The sequence below is a fragment of the Canis aureus genome, chromosome 2 (assembly GCF_053574225.1).
Source record: "Canis aureus isolate CA01 chromosome 2, VMU_Caureus_v.1.0, whole genome shotgun sequence".
In the NCBI taxonomy this organism is placed as follows: domain Eukaryota; kingdom Metazoa; phylum Chordata; class Mammalia; order Carnivora; family Canidae; genus Canis; species Canis aureus.
Genome location: NC_135612.1, coordinates 57,051,653 through 57,067,536, shown reverse-complemented (window position 1 = coordinate 57,067,536; position 15,884 = coordinate 57,051,653). Strand labels below are relative to the sequence as shown.

The following is a 15,884-nucleotide window of genomic DNA, read 5'->3' as shown; positions in this document are numbered from 1 at the left end:
CAGGTCTGTGTGTAGGGAGTTCAAAGGCCCTCCTGCCTGATGGAGTTTTTGGATCCCCTTGTTAAGAACCACAAACAGGGCCATGACCCCTGCTGGGCACCGTGTGCCTCGGGTGCAGGGCTCTGTAGGATTCTGACTCCTCCACACAGCATCAAATCCTTCAACGAGAAACAGGAAATGGAAATCGTGCCCTAAATTTAATTCCAAAATACAAGTTGCCTTTCAGGCCATCTGATCCATATAACCAGAGGACTGGCATTCGGGAAGGATCTTTCCCTGAGGATGTTATTCTGTATTGGCAATGAAAGGCCACCAGAAGGTCACGTTCCAAACAGCATCGTGTCTGCTCCTGTGTCACCGCAACCATCATCTTTGCTCATGTTTACTGGGAACTATTCACTGAGCGCTCTGTTCAATGCCTAGTGCATGTTCATTCATTTAACCGTCACAGCGATTTTACAGTATGGAAACTATAACTGTCCCCATTTCACAGCTGAAACTATAATTGTCCCCATTTCACAATTGGCTTCTGGTCTCACAGCTGGGACGTTGTGGAATTAGGATGTGGTAAAGCCCAGATTTGAAATCAGACCCCAAAGAGATGAAATGACTTGCAGACAGTAACACGAAAGTGCTGCACGACCAAAGTCTTCTGGTCCCCGGTGCTCTCCTCTGAGAGTCCAGGAGCCTGAGCTTTGGGGGGTTTGAGGATACCAGCTTTAGGATCAGACCAGACCAAGGTACTTAGTCTTACTCACTCGGGGACCATGAATAAGTTAGGTCTCAGCTCAGAGCTCCAGTTCTTCCTCCATACGAAGGAGGGGGCGACATCACCCATAGGGTGCTTTGGTGTGTTCCATACAATTAGTTCAGGGCTTTTCAGAAGTAGAAGAACAGCCGGGACTGAGAAGCACTAGGATAGAGACGTGGCTCCTGCATTTTCCCTGCGGTGGAGCTGAGGATACCTCCCTAAGCCGCCAGCTTCCTGCCTCCTCCTCACAGCTTCTCAGGAACAACACCTGCCCTGGCCAGGGAATGTCATGGAAAGGTGAAGAAGGGCTGTGTCCTCCAGACAGGTTGATATATGAAGGACTTCTGAAGAGCCATCACACCACACTCACACATACACACATGCATACACATGTACAATGCACATGCATGTGCACACACGCACATGCACACATGCTCACACACGTGCATACACACACATGCACAGACTCGCACACACACACTTTCTACTATCACCACTGGAAGGATAGGAAGGTGGTAAAAAAATTATAAATGTTATTTAAAACTGCCTCATCCTGGGAGGTCAAGTTCTCCCCTGAAAACATGAAGACAGGGAGTAAAAGCTCTCACTTTCACCCCAATGGGGCACTGAGTGAAACCAAGGGCCTTGCCTCATGGGGCCTACGTGTGGGTGCAGACCAGGTGGTGAACGAGTCTGGAGTAGCAGTGACATGGCATGAAGCAGCCTGTCTCGAGAACTGAAGGGCTCTGTGGATGTTTGCAGGAATCTGCGGATGCATAGCTACACCGTGGTAGGGGATAATCACTGCTAAGCTGTTTGGTGCTCTTGTCACGTCTCGGCCTTTCATCAATGACACCAAAACTTTGTTGTCTATTTTGCAATTGAGGAAATCCAAGAAAGACCAGAGAGCTACTGAGTTAGGACTGGGGTCTGGGTCTCAGAATACCCAGAGCAGAGTCTTCAGAAGGAGAAGTAAACCGCATGAGCAGAGCTGATGGTGGGGAGACCCGGCTAAGCCCCAAGGCTACCACCTCAGGTAGCCCGAGCCTGACGGGCCCAGAGGGACACGTGAGGCTGTCAGTCAACAGCAAAGAACTGTTTGAAGACCAGCTCCCTGGAGGGAGAAGAGCATATTAATGATACGATTTGCATATTCTTAACAAGGCAGCCTTGGAGAAATTAAGCATCAAGGAATAGTGTGTGGCTCAGAGCTAATTTACAAACTATTCAAGGCAAAGATAATGAAGATGAAAGTCCATGTTTATTAGAGATTTTTTATGTGCCAGGAAGTGTGCTATTGGCTTTTCATAGATTATGCTGTGTAATCCTCAGGAAGCCCTTACAAGTTAGGTGCCAATATCATCCACATTTTCACAGATGCAGAAACTGAGTCTAGGAGCTTCTAACCATTCCTCAGACGCATCGTGCTGGCCATGCATTTGCCATTCATTTTGTTGGGACGCTGCTCCCTGGGTCTTCACGTGCACAACCTTTCATAGGCTTCAAGGATGCACTCGAATATCTCCTGGAGAGGTTTTCCTGACAATGAACCTACCAGAACTCCAGAGTCTCCTAAGTCTGCTTGCCTTCTCTCTAAGGCAGCTGTCACTACTCGAAATTATGTCACACCTCTGTTTGTTTACTGCTGGTCTGTCCGGCTAGAAGGTAAACTCAGTGAGAGCAAGGGACTAACCCAACTTATTGCTGGTTGCAGAGTCTGACACATAGTAGGTACTAAATAAACATTGGGTGAGCAGATGCCGGAGCAGATGGGGATTCAGCGTCCTACCCTCAGCCTTTGCTGGCCCTTCCCACTCCACACTGGCCCTCAGGTTGGTACATACTTTCCGAGAGACCAAGAATTCTGCTGCCAAGTGTCACTGCCTACTGGTCAGTAAACAGAGATGGGGATGCTCTAGGCTTCTTGCAGATCACTTTTCTACTTTAGGTCCTTGGGCTGATTAATTTAAAAACCAGAGAACTGAGAATCATCACAGGCTTTCCTGGAGATTAAATTCTGTCTGTTGTTATTTCTTTGAATATTTTTTCCTTCCACTTCTCCCTGTTTTCTTTCAGGAATCCTATTAAGTAGATAGTGAGGCTTCTGAATCTGTCTTCTCTATGACTTTTTTTGACACAGTTCCTATCTCCTTGTCCCTTTGCATTGCATTCTGGGGACTCCATTTGGCTTAAACATGCAGTTTATTAATTTGGTCTTTGGCTGTGTCTTTTCTGCTGTTTTTATCAGCCACTGAGTTTTCTAAATGATTTTTTTTTTATATAGATGCAGCATCCGCTGTCATCTCTCAGAGAATATTAACAAATCTATCAGGACCCTCTTGACTTTCTCTGGGTGGCAACTGTTCTCTTTGTCAGGTTGCTTCATCTGCATGCATGATGTCCCTCTGCTGCCATATTTGGTCCTTGTGTGTGTGCCTGCCTCTTTGAATCTAAGAATTGCCATCCAGCCATGAGTCCTGGTTTTACTTGCTCAGCCTGCCTCTAGGGATTGCAAGAAGGGACAGGGCTGTGGCCATCAGGGGTGCTCTTAGCCGTCCTCCTGGAGGTCATCATGCACAGGGACATTGCCTGCATCTCTGGTCTTGATTCCTCCACTCAACACTCCTGACTAAAAGTAGCACTCACTGTGGTCTACAGTTCAGCACACAATGGCTCTCCTGCATCTACCACAGACTCCTAGACATCTAAACATCTGATGGTGCCTCCTCCTTCCTGCCAGTAGCTTCCGCCCCAGTGCAGGGCCTGTCAAGAGCCAACACACCAGTGGCAGTGCTCCTGGGTTCTGCACCTGTGGTTCTGAGAAGTGCTCCTCCTCTATGACCTCCAGCCAGGTCTCCCAGAGACCTTCCTAACACCCGGGCTGTGGGGAGAATGACCTTTTGTTCCAGGACAGTGAGAACTCAGCATGGGTCAGCTAGGTGTTCACCATGCTCCTTTTACCCTCTTATGTCTCCTTAGCATCTGGTTGTTTTGTGGATGTAAAAAGAAGTCTCAAGTACTGAGTCTGTTGGGAGAGCAGGGGGAGGGAAACAAATAAATACACATACACACAAAACCCTCTTACATTTGAAAAATAAATGATATTGACGTAGATGTCTATCATACAGCCCCATAAAGTTTGCTGATGGACCCTCTGATAAAAGGTTGTCTCTGAGATATCTGGGTAGCCAAATGTCAAACCCTGCCAAATGTCTTCTGAGATGAAAGGACTCTAACCCAGTGAGACATTTGTTCTTAAGTAGAAAGTCCTGTCTCCCAGCTGGCTGACCAGCCCCCTTAGATACAAACAACCCTCAGGAGTCTGAGGAGAGGGAATCTGCAAGCAGCCTGGGGCTCTGTGTGTGGGCTCTTTGCTCAGCAATACTGTGGGCCCCTCTGCCACGGAACCCGCTAGTCAATGTGCTCTGTGATGAAATCTTTCCAATTTCCCTGTTAAAGGAGTTGTTGCTATTTCTCAAAATTAGAATGATTTATGAATTATTTTTCAGAGATAAAATATTATTGACCAGACCCTTTTAGAGTTAATAAACTAGCTACACCAGTAGGTTGATTGGTCAACCCAGATGAATAACTATGCGAAATTTTTGTTGTTGGAGTTTTAAAATATTTGTTGCCTTCCCTTTCTCTCTGTGAAAAAGATAGACTTTTTGAAAAAAGTTTTCAAAATCAGTTAAGAAATGTATAGCACGGAAAGGCACAGCCCTGGGAGCCTACCAGTCACTGTAAACCTAACTTAACAATTAGGAGAACAAGAGGAAATGCTGTGGTGGAGCCAAAAATTGTAGTCTTTGGGTATAAAACAAAAAGAGGATGGAATCAAATTAACAGAAGAACCAAAGAGAGGGTCAATATTTTAAAAGCAACAAAAGGAGGGGGTCAATGTTTAGAGCTATAATACCTGATAATACCAAACATTTCTCACAAATGTAGTACATGCTTTCTTTACGTGTATGACCATATGCAGTCCTTTTAACAATCCTATGAAGCACAGAGTTATTATCCAATTTGCACATGAGGAAATGCAGCCCAGGATGGTTTAGCAACTTGCCCAGAGTCACACAGCTGGTGATGGATGAGGAAGTTGGAATGCAAATCCATACCGCCTGGTTATGGAGCTCGGCTCTTGCACTGGATATGGATACTCTTCTGACATTCACAAGGGCAGCTGCTTAGGCTTCTTGTCAATCCTTATCCCTATTTCATTTTCTTTTTCTGTTTTGTCTGCGCTGACTAGTACTGCAAATTCAATGTCAAATAGAATTGATGATAACAGACATCTTTGTCCTAACTTATTTATATTAGTCAGAGTTCTCCAGAGAAACAGATACAACAGGATACAGATATGAATTTTGATGTATCTATAGATGTAAATCTATAGCTCATATTTGGCCAGGACATGAGCTACTGGCCATAAAGATTATGATACAGATGCTAGCTTAAACTGGCTGCAAGTTGGCACTCCTTAACTTTTTTAAAAGTAAACTTTATTTTTTAGAACAGTTCTAGACATAGAAAAAATTTCAAGATAGTACAGAGAGTTTTCTTATACCCCCTTTCAATTATATTTATTTTGGGTAGATAGTCTGTTTATATCCATTGTCCATTTTTTAACTGAGATTTAATTTCATTACTTGTGAATTTGAATTTTATTTCATTACTTTAGGGAAATTAGTAGGGAATGTGTGTGTGTAATGTCATTTGCAACAATTTACCCTCTCATTTTTACCTGTCTTCTCATTTTGCTTCTAGTGGTTTTTGTCATGCAGAAATCTTGTATTTGTATGTAATTAAATTTACCAGTACCTTATGGTTTCTCTGTTCTAAATTGTACCTAAAATATTTATTATTCTGAATCTATAAAATAACTCACATTTTCTTCCCTATCAAGTAATCAATTTTTCCCCCTAGATCCCCCCATATGAAATAAAATCTGTTCTATTTTTTAAATCTATTTCTGGATTGTCTATTTCGTTTCCCTGAATTGTTTCTCCATGTGACAATATCATGTTGTTCAAAATGGTTCCATGATGACTCTTAATAATAGAAAGCAAATTGAGAGTTGATGGAGGGAGGAGGGTAGAGGATGGGCTAGATAGGGGATGGGCATTAAGGTGTGTACCTGCTGTGATGAGTACCGGGTGCTGTATGTAAGTGATGAGCCACTGAATTCTATTTCTGAAACCAATGTTGCAATGTTTGTTAACTAACTAGAATTTAAATAAAAATTTGAAAAGAAAAAATAAATGGTGGGATGACATGTTTTCATACTTGATACAGATTAAGGATGCATATACATGTTTCATTTCAAAACATGATGACAACTGACGGTGGTGTTTTTGAGGTGGTGTTGATGCACACACACTGCTGGCGTTACCATGCTCAAACTGGAGAAACCTGTTCAGAACTGCTAACTCTGGGAAACGAACTAGGGGTGGTAGAAGGGGAGGAGGGCGGGGGGTGGGAGTGAATGGGTGACGGGCACTGGGTGTTATTCTGTATGTTAGTAAAAGAAAAAAAAAAAGAATTTAAATAAAAATATTAAAAAAAAAAAAAAAGAAACCTGTTCAGAAAACGAAGACAAATGCAGGAAAGTAGTCTCAGCCTTTGATCCTATAACATCACTCCTGTTAGGTGTCAGGAGAAATCATTCAAATAAATGAACATTTTACATTTGTGAAAACATTTCTCTTGCATTACTTATTATAGAAAAAAAGTAGTAAGAGCCTTAATGGCCAATAATAAGGAAATGAGTAATTAATTTTGGGAAATGATCTAAATGAAATAATATTTACTCATTAATATTGTAATTATGAAAAGTATGTAACATCCCAGAAAATATATTATGGATATAATTAATTTTAAAGAGCAAAATAAAATACCATAATAACATATGTAGAAAGTATATACACATACGGGTATTAAGCAGTGATTGATGTTTCTTCCTTTTTAAGAGATTGCTTTGAAGTAAGAGATTTTTCAAAGTTTTTTACTGTGTGTATAAAAGATTTTCATGACCCTAAGTGCTTTTTATTTGGAGGTTTTCTAAAGGTTATTATTTTACCACATATTTATCCATTATATTTTATTGTGTTCTTATCATGAAGCCACCAGTTTAAAACATTTGAAAGGAACACTTTAATAATGTACTAATTATTTTGCTAAGAAATGGCTAATTCAGAGATTGCTATAGCAGAGTGACATGAAACCTGAGTCATTAAAAGACACCTTTTTAGAGCTGTCTTGTTGTCAAGCAGAGTTCTAACAATTGTATGCCTGTTGCACAAATTCAGTAAAGAGGGAGGCAGAGAAGAAGCAGGAGAGGGGGAAAGAAAAGGAGCCAGGGAAGCCCAGACAAGTCAGGATTTCAGGGTTTTCCGTTCTCAGTATTGGATGCAAACAATGACACCCCCGGCCTGCCCACCTCGCAGGATTGTTCCAAGACCAAACGAAAGCAAACATGAGCCTAAGTGGAAAGCTGTTGTTGAAATTATAAGTGCACTCATCAGTGTCATTCCCTTCAAAATGTGCAGATTTCCAACTGCTTTGAGGGAATAATGCCACTGATCCCACTAATGCACGTAGAGGCTGAGAATTTCTTACTGAGATTTGGTCTAAAGAGAGGCCAATTATGTCTGGTTCCACACCTTGCAGGGAGCTGGCTTTTTTTCTTCTTCTTCTTCTCCTTCTTCTTCTCTTTTTTTTTTTCTTTTGGGAGAGCACTGCTTCACAAATCTTGACCTCAGCAGAGAATGAATGAGCAAATGCAGAGGCTGACATTGACTTTGAAATGTCTGACGGGACATAGGGCTGAAAGCATCTATCAATAATTCATTTTAGGTTATGGGGCAGAACAGGATCCCCGCTGGTTTTAAAGCCATTAATTGGTTGTTAGACTCCATTAAGTCACTATGGTTGTGAAAAGCATGTCTGAAGTTTAAAAAAGTCACAGATAATAAAGGCAGCTTTTTTTTTTTTTTTCTTCACAACTGGTGTGACTTCTTTGCTAGCAGGAAAAAAAGCCTAGGCCAAAAGGAGATGAAAATTGAGACTTCACAGCCATGGTTCTTTGGTCTTTATATCTGGGAACCAGAAGAGATGGCAAGACTTGCTCAAGCCATTGTTCTTTTTCCCAAACAAAACACAATTTTTATTTTAAATGTTAATTTCCTGACAGTTGCTTCCTAATATTCTAATGAACTCTGTTTGCAGATTTACAGATGTTTTGTCAAAAGTATCTATTTTAAAGAGAAAAAGGAATTCATAGGCTTGAAGTCAATTTGCCAAAAATAAACAAATAAATTTCCTTTTGGGCTAAAGTGCACTTATATTACAATGAAGAAATTATATGGGAAATCATTAAAGCCTTCCCTTGTTTTAAAAATGTTTTCATTCTTTCACTTGTCTTCCTAAATGGCCACAAGTAAACCAGGAAAGCCACAATTTCACATGTGATTGTAAAACAATATGGGGGCAATGCTGTTTACCTGCCAAGTGGAGCTCTTCCCTTTGCGCATTTAACATCATTCCTCTCACTTTGCATACAGATACCACTCATGGGCAATCAATCCTCATGAAAATCCAGACAGGAAGTTGAAACAATTATCTGTATCTCCATTTTTCACATGAGAAAAATCATACCCAGAAAGTTGAAGTGAATCTAAAAACAACACAGATAGAAACGTGCCAGACATCTTTGGAGAGATTTTTACCTGTGGTGGCTTTCTAGGTGCCATTCTGTAAAGTCCTCACCTGACCTCTTGATCAGGGGAGTGATTTGCAAAGGGTCCACTGAGTGCATGCAATACTTTACTGGGTCAAAATAATAATAATGAACCATTTGGTAATGATCCACTCTTTTTGATAGTAAAATACGCCCTTCCAGCCTTTGCTCTTCCCACCTGATTGTTCAACTTAGGAGCTCTCTCTTTTTTTTCTTTTTTTCTCAGATAAATATCCTATGCCCTCTTACCCTCACCTAGCTTTAATGGAATATCATTGACAATAAAAATTGTATATATTTAAGGTGTACAATGTGATGCTTTAATATACCTACATGCTGTGAAATGATACCACGATCTAGGTAACTAACATATCCATAAGCTCATACAGTTACCTTTCTTGTATCTGTGTGTGGTGAGAACACTTAAGATCCACTCTCTTAGCAAATTTCAAGTAGACAATAGAGCATTATTAAATATAGTCAAAATGCTTTACATGGGATCTCCAGAACATACTCATCTTATAACTGGAAGTTTGTGGCCTTTGGCCAGCATCTCCGCATTTGCATCACCCCCAGCCCCCCAAAACTACAGCACTACTCTCTGTTTCTAGAAGTAACATTCTTAGATTCCATATATAAGTGAGATTATGCAGTGTTTGTCCTTCTGTGTCTGGCTTATTCCACTTTGTGTAATAATTTCCTCTTGGTTCATCCATGTTGTCATTAGTATCAGGATTTCCTTCTTTTTTAAGGCTGAGTGATATTACATTTTTTATATATATATATAAATTTATATTTATATTTATATATAAAGTATATATAAAATTATATATATATAATTATATTTATATAAAGTGTGATATATATATATAAAGTATATCACACTTTATCCATTCATCCAATGACAGGCACTTAGGTTGTTTCTGTATCTTGGCTACTATGACTAACACTGCAGTGAACATGGGAGTGAGGAGATTCCTCTCTTCTTTCTCTTTCTAACTGTACATGACAAGGGACAAGGGTGCTACGTTAATTTTTGGAATGGGCATAATATGAATGCCTTTCTTAAAAAAGTACATCATGCCTCCAGTGTATATGTATCATTACTGCTTAAAACTTGAACTTTATAAAAGCAGCAGAAGCACTTATCAAGAATGACTGATCCACATGGACCAATTATGCACCTGCTGTTTAAAGACACCTACAAAATACATCCTGGGACAGTATGGAAAATGGTGGTACAGACACGGGCATGGATATTATTGCTGGCATTCTTCTCACTGTGTGATCCTGGGGCCCCTGCTGCTACTGCAGAAACCGTGGCTCAGATGACTCAGGGACGATAAAGAGGGGATGGTGAAGCCTGAGAAACCAAACACAGGAGATTTCAAGTCTTTGGAAATCACAGCATGTGTCTTATTTCTCCACCATCATGGTGGCTCTCAAAACGAAATTCAAAGAGTGCTCTGACATAATTCAATTCCATTTACAGAGGGCCAGAGAATTTCGGTGCGTGGCACAAGGAAGGCCATGACTTATAAGTAACAATCTCAAAGAGTTCTCACTATTCTATTCTTTCTCAACACTATATGAGTATTCCCTCCAGTATCCTTGGAGTTTGGAATATAGTATATTTAAATGATCTCTTCTGTGTCTGTGTGTGTGCACGCACATGTGTAAATAAACTCAGTCTTCCAAATGATCAAGGCTCTACTAAGGCAACCTTGACCTTGGCTCTAAGCAACCTTACTATAGTAATTTTTTTAACATGTGAATAACATGATTGAAACAATTTATTATTTGTATTTGTTTCCATGAAACAATGGAAAATACCACAGCGATCTCAGATCTGTTTCAGATCTGTGATTTGCTATGATTTTGATTTTCTTATGAAGGAGGTATGGAAGGCAAGTGTGGGCAGGACATGGAGAACAGGGAGTGTGATAGGAGTGGGGAAAAAAAGTTTCTAGGAGAAAGCTGGGAGGTCTCACAGTGATTCAGCCAGGGCTTTGCAGTAGGCACATTCCACAACCTCCACTGTTCTTTGACTATAGGTAAACACAGTCTTAACAAAAACAACGAGGCGTAAATATTAACGAGGCCCAGTGTGAAATGATGTTTAAATAGATATAACCCAAGTAAAGTAAGGTAAAAACATATACACAAACAATCCTTTTATGTGACTATTTTTTGAAGTTTTGGAAGGCGCCCACGGATTCACCATACGTCTTATAGGCAGGAAGGTTTTTAACGGGCTGAAAATCGACCGCCAGTCATTATGATAGAATCACATCTCTGTTAGGACCCTTGAACACTGTCTCTGAGCTCTGTTATGACAAAATGGGGCAAGGGAAATAGGTCAGACAAAAAGAAAATTTTCCTGATTGGAAAAATTATATTTCTATATATATTTTTTAAAAAATCAAGAGTTTTTTTTTTTTTTATTGCATCGTGGGGGTTTGTAATTCTCTTTTTCAAGCCTAAGAAAACTGAGTGGTAAAGAACTACTCTGGGAAATAAAAGACACTTTTCTCTGTTCCAAAATGAATAGAAAGCCCAAGGAGCCCAGTGGCCAATTCTGAGTGCTCTATCCTGCAGAGAGCACAGCCCGGCTGGATTTCAGACTTCTAGCCTCCAGAACCATTGTTTAAAGACACAGTGTTTGTGCTAATTTGTTACAGAAGCCCAGACAAGCTAACACAGCGCACTAATATTCAGACATGAAAATGTCAATTCATTATTCACTTTTAATATTTTCTCCAGTCCAGAGTAATTTTAGAATCATTTTGTCAAAGCATGATGAAAAATACAGTCCTATTCTGATGTTACTTAGAATAATGTTAAATACATAAAGGAAATTGGGGGCAATAGATCTCTTTACAATTTGATCCTTACACCCAGCAACATGATATGACTTTTTAGTTATTCTTCTGTTATATCGCATAAGAAAGCTTTGATTTTTTTCTTCATATGATCCTTGTAGTTGAGTTTAATTTTAAGTTTTTTGATAAGTATGTTATACATCATTGCTAATATAATTGAGTGTGATTTTATTTTTGTCATTATATGCTCTAAATCAGTGCTGTCAAGTAGAACTTTCTGTGATAATGTAAATGTTCTATATTTGCACTGACCAATGTGGTTGCCATTGGCCCTACATGGCTACTGAACACTTAAAATTGGGTTAGAGTCATTGAGGCACTGAATTTTTAAATTTTATTTCATTTTAATTGATGTAAATTTAAATAACTACATCTGACTAGAGACCACAATATGGAAAAACATAGTTCTGAGAGATTGATTACTGATGTTTTGTAAGAAGACCATGTAAGGCATTATAGTAAAATGGTTAAGAGCATAGGCTCTGGAGTCCTATAGTCTGACGCCACAGCTCGTCACCACCATTACTATCTCAGTGAACTAACACTGGAAATAACTCTAAGTATTGGTCTGGAGACCAGCACAGGGAGGTGAAAAACCCCGAGGAAGATAAGCATTGTCTTATGAGGGACTTGCATCATCTGAGGCTTCCTCCTTTTAGGTAAAAGATGGGAAATGGTAAAATCCTTCTTCAACTCCAAGAGTCCTGGGGAATCTTATGTACATCTATTCAAATAGCTCTATCCCAATTCTTCAGGCCCCACTCCTCCTCTCTCAGGATTTGGTCTTTAGTGTTGGACACCTCCCAGTACTGAGAACCCAACATTCTCTAAAATTTGTCTCCTCTTACAATTTGGTCCTCAGTTTGGTCCCCGCCTTTACCTCGGCTCTAGGAAATGAGATAGTTTTGCATGCAGTTGAAGAGGCCCTGAAGGACAGCCCAGAGAGGTTCTTGACCCTTTGCTCTGAATTGGTGATTGATTGCACCATGCTTGCCATTGTCTCTCTCCTGTGTTCAACAGTGGCTGCTCAGTTCCACAAGCGTTGTAACCACCATTTCCCCTCAAATCACTCAAAGGCTAGAGATATTGCTGGAGCTAGGCATTGGAGTTTGTGCAATCTACTGAGAAAGTGATCTCAGACAAAGTAGGGGAGAGAAGCAGAATAAGGCAGGAAGTATTGTTTAACAAAGATGTAGTCTCAACTGGAGTCTAGCTTTAGTCTGAGCATGCATTGTTCCACAAGGTCAGCCCACCACTAAGACAAGGGGGTCTGTCTTCTGCAGCCCTCTGTCAGGAAGTCATTGTCTGCAGGCTACCTGAGGTCAAAAGTAATGCCATTTCTGTTCTGCAGAGTGTGATTTTTCTGGATAAGTTGTAGCTATGAGCTTTTGGAACTTAGGAGAGCAATTGAGGCATTTGTTACTGTCCTGGTAAAGAAAATCTGTGAATCAAGAGTGTTCACTACCCTAATATTTTTAAATTGAGTATTAGGAATTGAATTTCTCTTAAAAGCTAATCATCTACTAAGATTATCATTTTTTCTTTTCTTTTTTTTTAATTTTATTTATTTATTCATGACAGACACAGAGGCAGAGGCAGAGACATAGGCAGAGGGAGAAGCAGGCTTCCTGCAGGGAGCCTGAGGTGGAACTCAATCCCAAGACCCAGGATCACAACCTGAGCCAAGGGCATGACCTGAGCCACCCAGGTGCCCCAGATTATCATTTTATCTAATTATATTTAGAGTTATTAGTTGTTATTGCTTATTTATTTGATAATTGGTCTATTGCTTGATTGCTCTATGTTACCCATGATGAGTTAGTCTTTTTTAAGCAACTGTTAAATTCAATTGACTAACATTTTATTTAGGATTTTTTTATCTGTTGTGTATAGCTGCATAAAACCTATTCTGATTCAAATTGCTTAAAATAAAAATAATTTATGTGCTCACAATTTTTCAGTTTGGGTAGGAGTGGGAGGTATGGCTCATCTTTGTTCCATATTGTACCTGCAGGGATGTAACATTTAAGATAGCTTTTTCCTAATATGGCTTGGCACCTTATGGGATTCTGGGAGGATGAAGGGTATTTCTCTCTTCCAGTGATGTCCCCACCTGACTAGCTTGGGCTTCCTCACAGCATGGTGGGTGGGTTCCAATTAAGAACATGCCAAGAGGAAAGTCCCAATGTTCAAGCATATTTCACATTTCCATTGGCAGCAGGTGGACTAATGTCTTATTGGCAAGACCCAGAGTCTCTGTGGACCTACCAGAGAGGGAATACCCATAAGGTGAGGGTCACTTGAGACCACCAGCATCAGTTTACTACAATTCTGCCCTAATGATTCATGTTTCTCCCACATGCAAAATATATTCGCCTCGTAGGACCTGTAAAGTCTAATTCCACCAAGGCATGAGGCTGAGACCTGACATCCAGAGTGGAGACATCTAATTCAATCAAGTAAAGGCAAGGCTCTGTGGATATAGCTCATCTTTATATAAAGACCTGTGAGCAAAACGTCTACATTTTCTGCTCACTCAAAACCTCCATATACAGTGATGAGACAGGGACAGCAAAACTGCAGTGGACACTGTTGTTCAAACAGAGGAACACAGGAGGCATGTAGCAATCATTGTTACATAGAATTTCTGAGATCCAGCTGGGTGCACTCTCTGGTTTCTCTACCAAGACTCAATCATCTTCCCTGGGAGAGATTTCCCTGGGATTTTTTGCTCTTTTCCATAAATTTGTGGTTCCTCCCTCTGGTTCATCCTTCTTTATCCATGAGAAAGGCCTATTTTTGTAGCTGAGTGGCTTTTGTGGCTTACTTTCTGCTCATTGTGAACATCTCTGTCCCTTTTCACCCAAGCAGTCGGTGCAAGTACAGGAACAGCAGGTGTAACTGTGTGATTGCCCAGGCAAGGCAATTGGGAACTCTTTCAAGGCTCTTTGAAGCCTAGAGAAAATGGACTATGAAGAATCCACCTTAAATTTCTTTCAATGAAGGGTCTTACAGTTACACACATAATTTTCTACTTTGAGAGTCTTCTGTTAGGAGAAACAGGATAAAGTGGAGAAGGCAAATAAAAATCCACGTCTGGCAGCATATAAATCATCAGGAACCAAACTACAGAAACCTATACTTGTGAATGATGAAGAAAGTGAGGAATTTATTCATAAATGACATTCTTCTTTCCATTCTTTCCCTTTTCTCCCCAAAATACCTCACTCCCATCGTTAAGTTTTGGAAAGACTGGGAAGTTTTATTTTTATTTTTATTTTTATTTATTTATTTTTTTAATAATTTTTATTTATTTATGATAGTCACACACACACACACACACAGAGAGAGAGAGAGAGAGAGAGGCAGAGACGCAGGCAGAGGGAGAAGCAGGCTCCATGCACCGGGAGCCCAACGCGGGATTCGATCCCGGGTCTCCAGGATCGCGCCCTAGGCCAAAGGCAGGCGCCAAACCGCTGCGCCACCCAGGGATCCCGGAAGTTTTATTTTTGAATACAAGAAGTTCTGGATTCTTTTCACTATTTCAATAGCATCTATTTATTTGCTGAGACTTCCTATTTGTGGATTCATCGTAAGTATATTTTCTTTTATATCCTTGAGAATAGTTATAATAGCTCCTTTAAAATTCTTATCTGATACTTCCAACATCTGGCTCATCTCAGGTTTAGTTTCTTGTGATTGTCCTTTCTTTCCCACATGGGTCACATTTTCCCATTTCTTTGTATGTCTAGTAATTTTGCATAGTTTACTGAACATCATGGATGATGTATTTTAGAGACTGGTATATTCTGTTATACTCCTTCCTCTAAAGAACTTTGTTAATTTATTTTATTTTATTTTATTTTATTTTATTTTATTTTATTTTATTTTATTTTATTCTATTCTATTCTATTCTATTTTATTTTATTTTATTTTATTTTATTTTATTATTTGCTTTGTTTGGGCAGACATTTATTTTGTCTGGATACAAACTCCAAACTTTTTCTTTCCTGGCGAGAGGCAGTTAAAACATCTCTTTCATCATTTTATTCTCAGCGGGGCTATTTGGAGTCATCCTCTACATATGTAGTTCAAAGGTTTCCACACAAAAAAATTGTGACTCCTCTTTTCTGGCTCTTTCTTTGTTAGGACAACTCTGATCCCTGGTGATCACACCCTAGCTGTCCCATCCCAGCCAGTAAGATGGAGAGTTTCTATTCTAAGACTTTGAGTTTCTATCCAAGTTTTAGCAGCCTCACAGGGAGTCTGCCTGGAGGCAAAGAGCAATAGAAGTGGAAGACACCCACAACTCCAAGCATCCGCTCTCCTACAGCTCTTCCCTGTATCTGCAAGAAGCTGTTTTAAAATTTTCATCCAAAGTTTATAGTTGCTATCTGTAGAAGGTTTTGTCCAATAGAAACCCTTCTGCCATTAATGGAAATGCAATCTCTATTTCTTAGGTCTTAAAAATAGTTCACCTAGAAAAACATCTAGTCCTAAAATCTGGGTC

General features: G+C 40.0%; 1 long non-coding RNA gene across 2 annotated transcripts in view; it reads left to right on the top strand.

Annotated features, from left to right (window-relative positions):
- Nucleotides 1-15,884, top strand: part of LOC144298903 (uncharacterized) — a 34,713-nt gene that overhangs the window by 554 nt on the left and 18,275 nt on the right. The window contains exon 2 of one of the 2 annotated variants that reach the window (XR_013365762.1): nt 12,956-13,082. This is a non-coding gene — a long non-coding RNA (uncharacterized LOC144298903). Of the gene's footprint in view, nt 1-6,049; nt 6,177-12,955; nt 13,083-15,884 lie in introns of those variants that run through there. The other variant, XR_013365763.1, reaches the window with a different exon arrangement.